Source organism: Pseudophryne corroboree, chromosome 3 (genome assembly GCF_028390025.1).
Source record: "Pseudophryne corroboree isolate aPseCor3 chromosome 3, aPseCor3.hap2, whole genome shotgun sequence".
NCBI classification, from domain to species: domain Eukaryota; kingdom Metazoa; phylum Chordata; class Amphibia; order Anura; family Myobatrachidae; genus Pseudophryne; species Pseudophryne corroboree.
In genome coordinates, this window is record NC_086446.1 from 249,689,217 (window position 1) to 249,707,393 (window position 18,177).

An 18,177-nucleotide genomic window follows, 5' to 3' on the forward strand; every position below is an offset into this window, starting at 1 on the left:
TGGGATGGGTGGATCAGTGGCAAACGCAGGATTTAGCGAGGGGGGTTTTGTGGGTGTGTATGTATTGTATGTGTGTGTGTATATATATATATATATATATATATATATACACACACACACACACACACACACACACACACACACACACACACACACACACACATATATATATATATATATATATATACACATATATATATATATATATATATATATATACACACCACATTCATATATACATACACAAACAAACAAAAAAACAAACAAACACACACATATACACAGGCATGCATCCATACATACTGTACATACACCAGTGCACAAACACACAGACATACTGTACATACAAACATACAAATACACACATAAACACTGGCTGCAAACTTACATGATCCATCAGGGGCTGGGAGCAGAAGGACGGCAGAGTGAGGATGGAGGGAGCTGCTGTTGCTGAGCATGTGCAGCCAGCAGCTCCCCCGGGACATTCTAAAAGCAGAGAGCTCTACAGCTCTCTCTTGCTGCTGCAGCTCCGCGGTCGCGGCTTTTGCTGAGACGGAGACAAAGCTGTCTCCGTCTCAAAATAGAAATGTCGGCTCATCAGGGGGGGTTTCCAGGTACTTGGAAACCCCCCCTGCGTGCGCCACTGTGGATATATGGAGAACTCGTAATATAGGTATTAGTCAATACTCATGTCACTCTGCCTTTTTCCACACATTATAGCATAGATCTGGCTTTAATTTCTTCTGATTTGTCTCCGAATGTGCTGGGGGGTAGAGTATCTTACTAGGGGAATCTCTGATCATTCTCCTGTGTCTCTCACTTTGAGTATGGATCAGAATAGGGGAGCACGAATGTGGAAACTCAACCCATCTTGGTTGAATTTGCTAGGAGCAGGCTCAGACTTGGTTGCATCTTGGGAGGGCTTTCAATTTGCTAACTCAGCCGATTTAGATCCTGCAGTTCGGCATGATGCCTTCAAAGCTTTTCTGCTGGCTTGTTTATTAAAAGAATCTCTGAACTCAAACTATTCAGTCGGACAGAGGAGACTCGTCTGGAGACTTCATGCTGACAGCTGGAGGCTCAATACATTTGATCTCAATTGCAATCTGACAGAGTAATATGGCGGGATGCACAGAGGGAGTGGTCGGATTATCTTTTTGAGAAGTCTAAACATAGGTTGCTGTTTTCCAGGCATGAGCAATACTTTCAGGCTGAAATGGGGGAAGTTATTTGGCCTTGTTAGCTCGAGGGGAGTCTGATAGTAATGTTGTTCAGTGTGTCCGAAACTCTCAGGGTCAGCTATGCTACTCTGGGGCAGATGTGGCGGAGGTTTTTCGTGGCTACTATTCATCATTGTACGCCTCTCGGGTTTCATACTCTACTGAACATGTTCAGGAATACCTGGCATGGGTTACATTGCCGGGTTTGTCTCAGGAGGCTGTCGAATTATTGGATGCTCCATTCACATTGGAGGAGATAGAAGCGGCAGAGTCTTCACTGCCTACTTCAAAGGTTCCTGGATGTAATGGACTTCCTGTGGAGGTATACATAAAATGTAAAGAGTTCTTCACCCCTTATTTGTTAGACCTGTTTAATTTGCTATCTGAGTAGGGCTCTAATTCTCAATCCATGTCAGATGCTAATATTATTGTTTTGGAAAAGCCAGGGAATCCTATCGACCCATTTTTATTTTGACCACAGACGTTAAAGTTCTAGCAAAGGTATTGGCAACTTGTTTAAAATCTGTTATCACGTCCATCATTCATCTAGACCAGACAGGGTTTATGCCCGGTAAGTCCACCACCCAAAATTTACGCAGACTATTCTGCCATTTACAAAGGAGTGATTTAGTAGAGTCGAGAGCAGTGATTGTTTCACTTGACCCTGCCAAGGCCTACGACTCCATATAGTTGGTATATCTTTGGGGTGTGCATAACAAATTCGCCTTTAGGCCACGGTTTATAAGTTTAATGCAACTGCTATACTCCTCTCCCATGGCTCGTGTGTCGGTAAATGGGTTTACATCAGCCAAATTTTCACTCGAGAGAGGAACCCGTCAAGGGTGTCCTCTGTCACCAGCACTATTTGCGATCGCTATAGAGCCATTGGCTAGTCCTTTGCATACGACCACAGCTGTATGTGGAGTTAAGGTTGGAGAGGCTATGGACGTGGTGGCTTTGTATGCGGACGATACGCTCTTATTTTTGCAAGACTCAGAGGGGTCCTTACAATCTATGTTGCAAATAGTTAATACTTTTGGTACTTATTCAGGTCTGTTAATCAATTGGGATAAGTCCAGTATTTTCCCTATTTCGGGCCATGTTCCTGAGGATGCACATGCAGCACATCCCCTACAATGGACGTTACGGTTTAAATACCTAAGTATTTGGATTACGCCGCAAGCCTCAGAGTATGTGGCTCAAAATATTGATTGTATTGTGGCACAATTTAAGGTGAAAGCTCATGCCTGGAGAAAGCTACACTTATCAGTATTGGGACACATTCATTTATTAAAAATGTCTATGCAACCTAAATTTTTATAAATATTACAAAATTCTCCTGTTCATGTCCCGAAGAAAGTATTTAGTGGAATTGAGAGTATTCTATCATCTTTTGTCTAGGGAAATAAGCCGGCTAAAGTGTCTATTAAAATACTGTATAAATCTAAACTTTCAGGGTGATTGAGTCTTCCCAATCTTAGGTTTTATTATATTGCTGCTCAGCTGGCTCATTTATCTAGCTGGATAAGTGGCAAGGTGGACCTGACTATGATGGGTTTCTTTGCCGAGCAGATGGGGGTCCTCATTTTCCTCTTCTCCTTTACTATTTCGGCTTTCCAGAGTGTCGGTTGCTGGTCTTCCCCAGCTGTTACGTCAGGCCTTACTGGTTTGGCATTTTGCACATACGCTTTATGACTGGTTGCATCATGATGACAACTCTCCATTATGGTTTAATGCTCTATATCGTGAACTCTTTAAACTGTCATTGGATAATATTTAGCTTACGAAGGGTATAATATCGATAGGTCACTTATACAGTGGGGGAGTGTTTAAGTCCTTTCAGCAGTTGAAGGTTGAATTCGATATCCCTAATACTGCTTTATTTAGGTATTTACAATTGCGACATGCCGTACAGGCTAAGTTTCCGCGGGAAGTCCCGATCGTGTCAGCTTCACCTATTAGGGTGTTGCTGATAGACATGGGTTCGAAGGGGAAGGTGTTCTATATGTATGCCACTATTAATGATAAGCTACACCCGGTACAACTAGATGCCCTTAAACTAAAGTGGGACACTGACCTGGGGCATTTCTCTAATGAGCAGTGGATCCAAATTTTGGGATCCATCAAGTATACCACTCCCTATATTAGATAACAGCAAGTGTTTTCTATGTGCTTCATAGAGTTTATCATACACCTGTAGCCCTACAGCGAGCTGGACTTAGAGCCGGCTCTCTTTGTCCTAAGTGCCGGGCTGAGAATGCTGGCTTCAAGCATATGATATGGGATTGCCCATTAGTTTATTCCTTCTGGGAAGCAGTGTGGAAGGATGTGCTATTGACTACTCCTTCCCTTCCAGGTATAGATTCAAGAGTCTGTTTATTTGGCTTAGATCTTGAGGAGACACACTCCTTGTTACTATATAAATATGTACTGTGTCTCACTACGTTGGCTAAAGTTATGGTGGCGAGAGTGTGGTTCTCCGTGGACTCTCCTGATGTGCACAAGTGGAGAGCATTGGTTAATGATGTGGCTCGACATGAAAAGCAAATGTTTAAAGCGCGTAACTCTGAGCCCAGGTTTCACGAGAAATGGGATAAGTGGTGTTGCTCAAGACTGGGTAGGGAGAGAGGGGCACTGTAACTTCGTAATAATAAGGGGTGGTAGGATATATCGAGGGTAACACCTTCACACCTTTTGGTTCTCTTTTGCTCAAATTGTGCTATGGCTTTCCTATCTATTATGTTTTGGTAAACATATATAATTGTCGAAAGCATATTTGATATTGTGTACTCCCAATGTACAGCAACAAGACGAAGATGACACGAAATAAGGCACGCATATAGATTTGCTTTTGAATGTAAATGTTTATCGGTGGCATTTTATGTTATGTTGTTGTTGGCAGGGTTTTTTGTATTGTAATTTGTGAAACTTCAATAAAAAATACCTGATTTAAGAAAAAAAAAGTAGTTAGGGAAACTCCATTAGCATAAAGTAGGAGTGATGAGAAAAGAGAAACCTCAGAAAATTGCCCTGGCCTCCAATCCAACCAAATTCCGTCCAATCCATCTAAATGTCACCCTGATCACACCACAAAAGCCTACTTTTTGTTGAAACTGTTTCACGGAGCAAAAATCAGGATTATCTTATGAAAATTTAGACAAATCCTAGTTGCATTGCCAAGGCACTATTACCATCAACCAAGACAATGGTACTCTATACATCACATTATCCACATTGCCCACGCTCCCTCCAAGTAATAAAGAACATTCACTATAAATAGTAATATACTTTGCAGTATAAATTAAAGTCCCCATCCCATGTATGCCTAACTCTATTTAAGATGTTTTTCAAAGTATATCAATATGTATCTGTTAGTAGATAATTGATACACAGTAATGATCTACTGATTTGCAGACAGATTAATATTGTACACTAATAACCTAGAACTGATTTCTTACAGAAAGTAAAGATGCTGAACTTTAATACAGGAAATTAAATACAAATTCTGGGCAATTTAATATTATGCAAGGCCTTCTTGTAGACCATTTTAATACGTTTATTAAATTGCCTTTGCATTTTACAAAGAAAGATTGTGGCCGCTATTCAATTACCGACGATCATTGTGTCGACACAGGGCTATTTAATTAGCCCGTATAAGGTGGCGTGAGCCGCGGTTTATCTGGGATTTTGTTTCACCTGCCTCAGGTGTGTTTGGGTGATTTATTTTTTTTCAGTGACCTAATTGGATAGCTCCCCCAAAAATATAGAAGAAACATGGGGAAAAACTCGTGAAAAATGACAGTTTTTCGCTCCTGTGGTTTCTTCGTGGGTAATTGAATACCGGCCTAAAACACAAGCAGCTAAAATAGCAGTTCTGTGAGGAAAGCATTATACCAAAGCACTAGCAACTTCCTGTCTTACAGAAAACATGTTCCTATTATAGTGTATGTCTCTTATTCTCAACGCTGAATAAGTCAGAAGTAGAAAGGAAAATTACATGTCTCCTGACTGCATAGTAGCTCACATATATTAACTTGTTACAGGATATGACCAATCTTTCTCAGAATGATAACTGTTTACCTCAGAATACATCATTTACGGCCCAGAACACATAAGGAAGACGATGAGGGTCAAATTAAACTGAAGGAATCTGTAAAGATTGGGATATAGTCTTTGGCTTGTCACATTAATGCGGCCCCATCAAGTAGCAGTTTATCAAGAGGCAACTCACAAGGTTTTAATGAGCATGCAGCCTGTTCCTGTATAATACTAATTAATCCCATTTTTTCCACACTGGTGTGATTGGTTCATGAAACCTGCATTGTTTTATGCTCAGCAGCAAAGTAGAAGTCGCTGATTAAATCTCGTCTTTCCATTGCTGGAGCTTGACAACTGAATTATACCTTGTTCAAAATAATAATGGGTTTCAGCTAATAAATATGGTTTAACACACACAAAACTGTGCAGCCAAAATCACACCACAAAATGGGAGTGTGACTTATAGACTCAGCGGGGTTTCATTAACATCTGGAACATAATTCACTGCTTTCCCCAACTGATGTTGTAAATTAATTGATGAGAACACAGACAAGTGTATTTATTTACTAATTGCTGTTTCTTCCCTTGCTCGTTCCTCGCGGTTATTAGGTAAATAAATATGAATACAGTCTATAGGAGGCTAATTTTCCTTATAGCTGCTCTTTTGTCTATCATCCCAATGCATAGCGTAGTCATTTAACCATCTAAGGGGGTCATTCCGAGTTGTTCGCTCGTTGCCGATTTTCGTTATGCTGCGATTTGCTGCTAAATGCGCATGCGCATGGTACACAGCGCGCATGCACTAAGTTATTTAACGGAAAACGTAGCAGTTTTGCTGTGGATCCTGCGGCGCTTTTCAGTCGCTCTGCTGATCGGTGAATGATTGACAGGAAAGGGGCGTTTCTGGGTGGTAACAGCGTTTTCCGGGAGTGTGCTAAAAAAACGCAGGCGTGTCAGGGAAAAACACGGGAGTGTCTGGAGAAACGTGGGAGTGGCTGGCCGAATGCAGGGCGTGTTTGTGACGTCAAACCAGGAACTAAACAGACTGAGCTGATCGCAATCTGTGAGTAGGTCTGGAGCTACTCAGAAACTGCAAAGAATTATTTATGAGCAGTTCTGCTAATCTTTCGTTCGCTATTCTGCTAAGCTAAGATACACTCCCAGAGGGCAGCGGCCTAGCGTTTGCAATGCTGCTAAAAGCAGTTAGAGAGCGAACAACTCGGAATGACCACCTAAGTGCAGTGTATTGCTGCTTAAGCTTTCCTTTCACTCTGCAAGATAACTGCCCATGTTTGATTGTTAGGCTGGAGTGCAACAATGCAGTCACCATGGAATATAGGGACTAGTTCAGATCTGTTTGCTGGGCTGTGTTTTTTGCTGCCCTGCGAGGCTGCGATCAGATAGTCACCGCCTACAGGGGGAGTGTATTTTAGCTGTGCAAGTGTGCGATCACATGTGTACAGTAGCTGAGCTGCTTGTGCAGTCTCTGTGCAGCCCAGGACTTACTCTTCCAGTGCAATTGAATCCTGCTGATCGGGGCCAGAGCTGACGTCAGACACCCTCCATCAAAACGCTTGAGCGCGCCTGCGTTTTTCTGGACACTCCCTTAAAATGGTCCGTTGCCACCCACAAACGGCTTCTTCCTATCAATCACTTTGTGCTGGACAGAAAATTCCTGGCCTCTGCGACAGGCGGGTTGCATGGCACCATGGTTGCCATAAGCTATCTGATGGTGACTGAGTGATCCTATGCTGTGTCTTAGGATGCAGGTCAGATCACTAGTGCAGCAGGAGGCTTCTGTTTGTAACAGATACTTCCTGCTGCATCACCATACAGCGTTAGTAAGCAGCAGTGATAGCAACTCCAACCACATCTGAATTAGGCCCAACATGCCTACGATACTCCCATATTACACAGCTTCTCCATGTGTCTTCATAGCCCCTCCTATTTACAGTCACCGTTCCGGGAACCCCTCACATTTCTGTTACCGTGAATTTAAATCTTCGCTGCATCTTTGCACGTACAAAATTGGGACATGTGTAGTGTGACTCAGACGCATGCATGTACTAAGAACAGCTCCACTGCGTCCGGCATCGTTGTTGCTCCTGACTCTGGCTGCTAGAGATTGGAGAGAGAATTGACTGCATAGGAAAGGAATGAGTTAAACATCTTGGGAGGGGTGGACCTAGCTGTGAGGAAAGTACAGCCTTTGGAAAAAGGGGAGGGTTTAATATATATAGGGAAGGCTAGGCCATTTTGCTCTCTCTTGCTGGTGAATTGCTTTGGGTGAGTGCTGCAGTGCAGAATCTCCCCATTTATTATCAGTGCGGAATTGTTTTATTGTCAGTCCTCTTTGCCTTCCATTGCCTCCTTTTGTACCATGGCTGCCTCTCGCCCTCGCCGCTCTGTAGGAGCCACAGCTCGGTACCGCATTTCGGGCGGTGGGGCTGGGCTCGGACGGGGGCACGGAGCGGCGGACCAGGTCAGCCGGCCGGGCGCAAGCGGCGGGGTAGGCCGGAGGTCCGGTCAGGCCGCCCGGAGGTGGAAGGGCAGCAGCCCTCACCTCCGAGCGCGGCAGGGGAAGCACCGGTGTCGGGCGCCCACGGGCGCGCACATGCGCGCCGCGGTGGGCGCCCGTCGCTTGAGCAGCACTTGTCTCCAATTGCTTCCCCCTTGCCGAGGCCGAGTGCAGGTGCCAGGCAAAGGGGGGGGGGGCCAGGCGGGAGGTGGCTGTTAGCCGGACGAGGCCCGTCGTGGGGCCTCACGCGGCGGATAGACAAGGGGAGGCGGCCGGGAGCTTGCTGGCGGGACGCGCGCACGGGGTGCGCGCGTGCCCACGCTCGCCACAGGCGGTGACGCTCGCGCACGAGTGCGCGCAGTGGCGCCGCTAGTCTCCTTGTCTCCCCAGCTTACCCCCCTGCAGCCGGAGTCCGGCGGGGGGCGGGCGGGGAGGAGAGGCAGGGAGGCCATGGAGGGCAGCAGGGCTGTACACACCTGCATGAGCTCTCGCCGTGGGACCTACCCAGCGGACGGAGGTAGCTCCAGCCTGCGGGGGGTGGGTGCCCGCGGGGGGGAGGAGAGTGACGGCGGCGCTGGCTCTGACGGGCGGGCGCAGGAGGAGAGGCAAGATTGGCGTCGGCCCTGGCCACGGTGGTGGCGGCGTTGGGGCCGTTGGCCGCGGCCGGGTCCCCGGGCGGGGGAAACAGTTCCGGTGCACCAGCAGCGGCTGGTGGGTCCGGTGCGCGGGCTGTTTCGGCAGCGCGGCGGGTTGCTCGCGCCTGCAGGGAGCTCGGAACGGCCGCGGCGCAGCTCGATCATCGTGCCGGCCGGGACGAACAGGGGCATGTGGCGGCGACGCCTGCCCCCCGGGGTGCTAGGCATGCGCCGCAACTGCTGTCTGGGTCCTCTGCTCCGTTTTCTTATGCAGGTGAGCGCGGGGACGTGGAGATGACGGAGTCCGAGGACGAGGAGGTCGGATCTGCCACGCCTGAGGATTCCGTGTTGGAGCAGTCGACGGCATCAGGTGAGGTGGCGCAGGCGGTATCGGGCTCCTCCACGCGCTCTAGTTCTCGCAGCTCTTCCTCTTCCTCCTCTTCCTCTTCGCTGTCGTCGCCTGCGTCCGAAGTCAGTAGTACGGCTAGGGCAAAGAAGCGGGCGACGAAATTCGCCAAGAGGGCGGCAGGTCAGCAGGAAAGGCGGAAGAGGCGCAAGCGGCTTAGCGAGGACGTTCGCAGGGCCAAGAAGCGCCGCGATTTGCCAGGGGTTGTCCGCTGCGACTACACTGCAGTAATGCGGGGGCTGAGGGACAGCTGCCGTAGGAAGATCCGCAGGGAGGACTACGTCGATGTGTTCGTCTTGACAAAGGACGCGAAGAAGGACTATAAGTCGGCGGCAGCAAAGTAGGGCATCGGGGCCGAGGCCTTCCGTACCTTCGACAACTGGCTGGCCGGCTTTTGGATCTTCGCGGCTTGTTACCTAGAGGATAGGCCGGACGAGCACAAGAACATCATTCGGTACCTGCATCTCATACACGATATGCAGCGCACATCGTCGGGCACTGAGTGGCATAGGTATGACGAGGAATTCCGGGAGAAGCAGGACGGGTTACAGGTCATGGACTTTGGGTGCAAGGACGTGGAAGTCTGGCTCAAAGTCACTCGGGCTGCGCAACAGACTAAGGAGCCCCGGAACGCGGGGGCGGACGGGCAACGCACAGGGTCGTCCGCCCAAGGGTCCGGCGCGGACGGCGGACTGGCCAAGACAGGTAGGTCGGCCGTCCGTGCAGGGGGGCAAGCCGCCGCTAAAGGAAAATGCTTTGCGTTTAACAACGCGGCCTGTTCCTTCGGCAAGCAGTGTCGTTTTCGACATTCGTGCTTGCAATGTGGCGGTTCCCACCCAGCCTCCTCCTGCTTTAAAGGCAGTCGTCAGGGTGCCCGGGGTAAGCAAACTTACCCAAGACCGGGCGCGGGCGGGAGCGCTCCGCAGAGCGCCAACGCCAATTAAGTTGGATACGATGGGCAAGTGGTTGGATTGGTATCCAAATAGGGCGGATGCGAAATTTCTGTTTTCCGTTTTTCGTTTTGGTTTTCGCTTGCCTGTTACTAGCGAGGTGTCGGTTCGGGCCCAGCGGAACCTCCAGTCGGCCCGAGCCTTGCCGTTGGTGCTGCGGGAGAAAGTGGATAAGGAGGTCAGGTTGGGCAGGATGGAGGGACCGTTTATCTCACCCCCGGTGGATGGTTTGGTCATCTCCCCGGTGGGGGTGGTTCCCAAGAAGACTCCAGGCGCTTTTAGGCTCATTCAGCATCTTTCTTACCCATCGGGGGCGTCGGTCAATGACGTGATACCGCCGGCTCATTGCTCGGTGGTGTATCAGTCGTTTGACGAGGCATTGGAGCTGGTCCGCAGTTACGGGACTGGGGCCCTCATGGCTAATATTGATGTTAAGTCCGCTTTTCGGTTGCTGCCGTTACATCCGGACTCGTTCCGTTTTATGGGTTTTCGGATTGGAGCGGAGTATTTCATCGACAAATGTTTGCCGATGGGATGTTCCGTTTCATGCTCGTTTTTTGAACGGTTTAGCACATTTCTACATTGGTGCGTGGAGTCTTCGTCAGGGGGTCACGGGGTCGCCCATTACCTCGATGATTTCCTGTGTGCGGGTCCAGCAAATTCACCGCGGTGCGGCGACTTGCTTTTCAGCATCCGAGCTCTGTTTTTCCACTTCGGCGTTCCCGTGGCCGAGGATAAAACAGAGGGACCGGTCTCCTGTTTGTCATTTTTGGGGATTGAAATTGACACAGTGGCGGGATCGTGTCAACTGCCTCGGGACAAGGTGGTGAAGCTCCGCGACGCTATTTGCCGGTTCGAGGGGTCGCGTAAAGTCACGCTGCGGCTGGCGCAGTCCTTGCTGGGCATGTTGAACTTTGCTTGTCGGGTAATCCCGATGGGCAGGGTTTTCTGCCGGAAGCTAGAAAGGGCGACTGCGGGGTGTGCCAGACCACACCATTTCGGGCGCCTGTCCTCTGAGATTAAGAGGGATTTGGCCGTATGGGCCTCGTTCCTGGAGGACTTCAACGGGGTGTGTATATGGCAGGCACCAACGGTCGACAGCGCTAGGTTGCAGCTGCTCACCGACGCAGCGGGTGGCTCTGGATTCGGTTGCTATCTGGAGGGATCTTGGTGCAGCGATGGCCGCTGTGTAGGTAACAGAAAGCAGCGCTGCATAGTGAGAGACGCAATCCCGTGCAGGCCACCCTATGTGTCGTGTAGCCCCACACATCGGGGTAATTCAGATCTGATCACAGCAGCAAATTTGTTAGCTAATGGGCAAAACCATGTGCACTGCAGGGGGGGCAGATATAACATTTGCAGAGAGAGTTAGATTTGGGTGAGTTATATTGTTTCTGTGCAGGGTAAATACTGGCTGCTTTAATTTTACACCACACTTGCCTACTTTCAAATTTTCCTGCAGGAGACTTTGGTGGCGGGGGCGGGCTGTGACATCATTAAGCCCCACCCCCACATCGAGAAAATGCCATGATTCGCGGGTCTGCAGGAAGGGGGCGGGGTTAAAAAATGACGCAATTCGCATAATTTTAACCCCTTCCCCACCCCACGGACTCGTAAATATGGGAGAGTATCTCTTCATCCTGCCTGCATCTCTAGGGTGCGAGCAGGATACGGGAGACCTGCCTACTCTTCCGGGGGTGCGGGGGGTCACCCCAAAAAACAGGAGCCTCCCGCAGCTTCCGGGAGCGTAGGCAAGTATGTTTTACACTGCAATTTAGATTTCATTTAGAACACACCACCCAAATCTAACTCTCTCTGCACATGTTATGTCTGCCCCCCTGAAGTGCAGAAGGTTTTGCCCATTAGCTAACAAATTTGCTGCTGCGATCAGATCTGAATTAGGCACATATTACAGTGGCAGCTACATTATACAGACCCTAATAGACAAACCATGCATTGCACACACCTCTATTTTTTTAACCCCGCTGTGTAAATGCAGTTCGTGTTGCTGCAGCAAACAAGTGCTAAGCAGCTTCCCTGGCAGTTTCCCTTGGTGCCAAAGGAGCTGGCTTTGCTATATGTCAGCTGCAGGGACGTGCTTTCCTGATTCACCTAGTAAACTTCAACCATACCTGTGGCAGTTAGGCGCAGCTGAACCATATCTGATACAAGTTAATAAATTGTACTAAATCATGCTTGATGCAAGTACCGAAAGCTGATTCATATTTACTGTGACGTATACAATGTTGAGCTCTATTTTGTACCATGCTTTATAAATCAAGTCTAATTTACAGAGCCATATGTACTTCACGTGTAAGCAGGGCTGGCCTGACGCTAAATTTATTGGTAAACGGATTTGGATTTTGGCACTAGAAGCAGCCGACAGCCAGCCACACGTCTGACAAGCTGACAACTCTGACTGTCGTCACACACAGCGTGGTGGTGAATGCCGCTCTTGCAACTTACCGCCGTACGCGTCTGCACACCTTTCAATAAAAGCATCTTTCCATTTGGTCACGTCACAGCATTTATCAGCAGACAATGCTCCAAGCAGCTATTATGCAGCTTTTCAGGAGACTGACTGGAGGAAGAGCAGGGAGCTTTGGGCAGGGCCAAAACTAGAATTTGTCACCCAGGGCAAGGCCTGTCAGTCAGGCAGAGGCATTCGCTTTAATGAAATGCAATTGCATCTCTCTGCCCCGCGTTCGCCCAGTGCGGGTCCTGCGCGTTCGCTATGCCGCGGGAAATGGGAACGCATTTCACATACGTTCACTACTGAATACAGCTCTTAATACCAGTGTGTAGCACCATTCAAAGCCTGCAGAGTGCACATCCCAAACCAGCGTGCAGTATCACTGACAGCCAGCAGAGTGCACATCTCATACCAGCATGCAGTACTTTTCACAGCCTGCAGGGTGTACAGTACATCCGATGCCTGTTTGCAATACCATTCACAGTCTGCAGAGAACACATCCAATACCAGCGTGAATACCATACTGTATATTCTAGTGTGCATTGTTACTCTCACCAGTTGTGTGCATACCTGTGTGTCGCTGACACACATCACCTACAGTGAGCACTCATCTGCATCTGTGTTCAAGGCTTCAGGTACAGCAGTGTCTGCTGCCATTGCAAGGCAATATGTCAGTCATACAGTCTAGTATTTTATCTGTTCTCCTTGCTGCTCAGTAACTATCCAGTTGGTAGTACTGAATTAGGAGACATGTCATCAGACCACTGTTTCAGATGTATTAAATGAAGACAAACACTGCATGCTAGTTCCAAGTAGTCATGTTGAACAAAGCAGCCTGGACAGGAAGTCACACCCCCATCACAAGCAGCTACATCTATATAACTCACATGGCAACACTAGGTTAGATTAACATTACACAAACATCTTCCTTTTTTTTTTTTTTTTTTTTTTTATGCTGCAGATATAACATAACTAACAATGCTAACAATGTCCTCCATTACTTTGTTTATTTTGAAACTATAAATCAAGTCTGTCAGGTGGCCGTGAATGACGGCCACTACGAGTAAAAACAGGAAGTTGAGTCGGAGATGAAGTTCGTTGGGCAGGAGTCTGTATAACTCTAGCGGGTGATAATGATGGACTGCCATCTGGAATGTCTGCATGTTCCATGTTCTCATTTTCTCCAAATTCAGGTATAACAATCTGTGGCCTTTCAAATTCCTGATTCACCATTGGCGCAACCGGCTCCATAATCAAGCCAGGAACGGAATGCCCAACATTCTCATGTAGTATTGTCCCTTCAGCTACTCGCAAATCCACACGATTGCGTCTGTACAAATTACCTTCCACATCCACAAGATATGAGCGTGGTGCAACCTTGCGCACACAGGTACCAAGTCTCCAACGGCCTGTGCGATCTCCAGGAAGGGGCTTCATGCGAATTGGCTCACCAATAGCAAGTTCAGGCAACTCCTTAGAAGATTTATCATACCCCAGCTTAGAAATCTGCTTCCTCTGCTGTAGCAATTTAGGCACACCTTGGACTACACACGGATAGAGCAAAGTGCTGGCAACTGGTAAAGATGTCTTAAGTCTCCTTGACATCAGACGCTGTGCAGGACTAGTCCCAATGCCCTCGGTGGGTGTATTTCTCCAATGTAATATGGCCTTCCATTGGTCTGTATTATCACTGCTAGCTTTTTTGCACAAATTCTTTACTATCTTAACTGCAGACTCAGCTTTACCATTCGATTTTGGATAACGTGGGGATGAAGTAACATGCTCAAACTCCCATTCAGAGGCAAATCGTCTAAATTGTTCACATGCAAACTGTGGTCCATTGTCAGAGATCACTCTTTCAGGCTGGCCATAACGTGCAAATTGTGCCTTGCAGTGCTTTATTGTAGTCTCAGATGATAAGTCTGGGAGAAGCTCAATTTCCCAAAAATCAGAATAATGGTCCACTATTAACAGAAAGTCTTTGCCTGCATAAGTAAATAAATCCATGCTCACAATCTGCCATGGACGCACTGGTATCTCATGTGACATCATAGGTTCTTTCTGTTGTGCATGAGCATATTCATTGCATGCCGAGCAGTTACCAACATAGTTCTTAATCTCACTTTGCATGTTAGGCCAGTACAATGTATCTCTTGCTTGTCTGTAGCATGCATCACCTCCAAGATGGCTGGAATGTATGCGTGCCAGCATCTCGGATCTTAAAGATTTTGGTATGATGACTCTTGGCCCTTTGTACAAAATGCCATTCTGTACGCTGATCTCATCTCTAAATGACCAATAGTCCCTCACTATGATTGGTGTCTCTTCTTTTGAGTCCGGCCATCCAGCCAGTACAATAGACTTCAAAATCTGCAGGCTCTCATCAGTCATGGTGTGCTGCTGAACCTGCTGCAGTCGCCGATCAGTGACATTCAGATAATCTGCCTGGTTAATCTTTGCAAAGTCAGTCATTACCGGATGCATGGTGCACACTGTGTGATAACTCTGAGCTGCTCCAGAACTCCCATCCATAGCTATTGCTCTACTAAGAGTGTCACTGATATACATCTCAGGGCCTGGCTTGTAGGTGACACAGAGATTGTAATGCTGTAATGTTAACATCATACTCTGAAGTCTTTTAGGTGCACACAGAAGAGGCTTTTTAAAGATGGCAATTAGTGGTTTATGATCAGTCTCCACTGTGATCACGTCCCGGCCGTATAGAAAATAATGAAAACGGGAACAAGCAAAGACAATGCTCAAGCACTCCTTTTCAATTTGTGCATAATTCTGCTCAGTTGGAGTCAATGCTCTTGAAGCAAATGCAACTGGTTGTCCTTCTTGCATCAAGCAACATCCCAGTCCAGTTTTACTCGAATCACTTTGTACAGTTACTGGCTTGGTAACATCATAATACTTCAGCACAGGTGTAACTGTGACCAAATGCTTTATTTCCTCCACAGCTTTATCATGCTTTGGAAGCCAGTGCCATATCGAATCTCTGTCCAGAAGCCTGCGCAGGGGTTCACATACCTCTGAGAGGCGAGGCATAAATTTGGCCAAATATGTCACAAACCCAATCAAACGTTGCACAGACTTTACATCAGTGGGCTTTGGCATTTCCAAGACAGCTCTAACTTTTTCAGGGTCAACTTTCAAACCTTCAGAGGACAGGATATGACCATGAAAATGAACCTCATTCAACTTAAATTGCAGTTTCTTCACACTAAGTCTTAATTTCACTTGTCTGCAACGATCCAATAGCGCTAGCAACTTGCGGTCATGATCAGCCTCCGCTTCCTTTACTGTCTCGCCACAGCCAACCACAAGAATATCATCTGCTATCGGCTCAATGCCGCTAAGTCCAATCAGCAATTCGTGTTGTTTTCGCTGGTAAACCTCAGGTGCTACGGAAACTCCAAAAGGAAGTTTAAGCCATCTTTTCCTACCCCAAGGGGTCCAAAAGGTTGTCATATAACTGCTTTTATCATCCAGCTTACATTGCAGAAATGCATCACGTGCATCAACCAGTGTAAAGACTTTTGCTTTGGGCAGCTTATATAAAACATCCTCCAATGTCGGCATAATATAATGAGATCTTCGCAGTGCTTGATTTAAAAATTTAGGATCAATACAGATTCTTAACTTGTCAGGCTTTGCCACAATGACCATATTGCTAATCCAGTCCGTTGGTTCAGTCACAGGTGCAATATGCCCATCTGCTTCATACTGATCAAGCAAAGCTTTCACTTTCGGTTTGAGGGCTATAGGCACATTGCGTGGAGCACACTGGAATGGTGGAACACTTGGATCAAGTTCAAAATGTACTTCCCCAGGAACAGACTTCACTGGCCACTTGAACACATCATCATAGGCCTCTATTATTTGCTCTTTCCTCAATGGTCCAGACAAATCATGTTCCATCTTATGTAACTCAGAAGGAATAGTAAATTGCATCAACCCCAAACGCTCACATGTGGAACCTGACAATAATGGTTTCTGGTGGGCCTCTACAATTTCAAAAGTAAGCACATGGGTATGTCCACTAACAACGCATTCTGTTTTGAACCGTCCCAATGATTTCATCAGCTCTCCAGAATACAGCTTCAGTTTAGTGTCACTTGGCAGTAATGGAACTCTAGGAGCCAATTTCATCTTATCTTCCAGACTCATAACATCACATGTTGCCCCTGAGTCTAATTGACATGGTTGCCTCTTATTATTCAAAGTCAGATGTGCAAACCACTTTTGGCCTTCTGATCTTATAGTACCAATACATTCTGTTGAATAAATCACCTCAGCACTATGGGTATCAGCTCCAGGTGTTTCATCTACTATGTGTACTTTCCCTGCTTTATTCCAGCTCTTGTTTGATAAGCACATTTTAGCAAAGTGATTGGTAATACCACATGATCTACAGGTTTTCCCAAATGCTGGGCACTGCTCTTTCCCTAGCCTGTGCCTATTACCACAGTATTTACAGGCCATATATTTGGCTGCTGGTGAGTTCTGCTGCCGATTTGCACACTTTGGGCTATCCAGCAAACCACCCCTGCTGTGCTGTTGTCTGTCTGTAACATTGACATTATCAATCTGTCTGTCTATTGCTCTGATTCTCTGGTCAGTGAGCTCTGCTGTGCGACACATTTCAATAGCTGCTGACAGATCTAAATTCCGCTCTCTCAGGAGACGGCGGCGTGTGTTTTCACAATTTATGCCCAATACTAATTTATCTCGTATAAGTTCATCTTTCAATGTGCCATACTCACAGGTTGCTGCCTTTTCTCTCAGCCGGGTAACAAATTTATCAATGGATTCACCTTCCTCTTGTTTACTGCAGCCAAAAATATACCTTTCATAAATGACGTTTTTTGCAGGCTTAAAGTATACCTCCAATGCATCCAGTATTGCTTTTACATCTGTTTGTTGCTGCGCAGAAAGACTCAGGCTGTGCTTATAAACATGACGGCATTCACTGCCCATCACTCTCCTCAGTGTGGCTGCTTGCACCTCAGCTGATTTATCATTCAGGCCTGTAGCTAAAGAAAAATCTTCAAACTCAGCTCTAAAGTTCTCCCAGTTGATGCACAAATTGCCACTCATCTGCATCCCATCAGGTGGAGGAATATTGTTGTTAGTTGCCATGTTGTTGTACTCCCACTCCAGAGAAGGCAGACAAGTTTAACACAATGGTGATTCAATCCACTTGATATCTATGCAATCCTTATCCTTTTCTTGTCACTGCAGGTCTTCTCATAAGCTTGAGCTGCTGCTCTGCCAATAATCAGCATCATTTGTGGGCTCAGGAACTTCTGACACCATGTTTCAGATGTATTAAATGAAGACAAACACTGCATGCTAGTTCCAAGTAGTCATGTTGAACAAAGCAGCCTGGACAGGAAGTCACACCCCCATCACAAGCAGCTACATCTATATAACTCACATGGCAACACTAGGTTAGATTAACATTACACAAACAACCACCTAACTTCATTCACCCCAGGTCTAACAAGTCCTACCCAGTGGTCCCAGTCCAGAGCCCATTTTAAACTCTGAATCTGACACTTCCTCTTTAAGATTCTGTTCTCCTAAAAGCAATGAGGTATAATGTTCACGCTATCAAAATAGCTAAACTTATATTCAGTTTTAGACTAGTTTCACCTCAGGAGACCTGAGGACAGTATGGAATGAGGCAGACAGTTCATTCGGATTTTAAATGCTTTGCTTTGTTTTATTTGACATATGCTGAGGGTTACTGTATAATGTCAAAAATATCTGTTTCTCTATAAAGTACATACTGTATAACATATTACTTTAAATGAAAAAATATATATTTTATTTCCCAGGCCAGGCCAATAACCACAGCTGATGAGAGAATGCATATAAATTCCTGTATACAAAGCGCCATATTTTGCAGCTGTTTACAGAGTAAAAAAT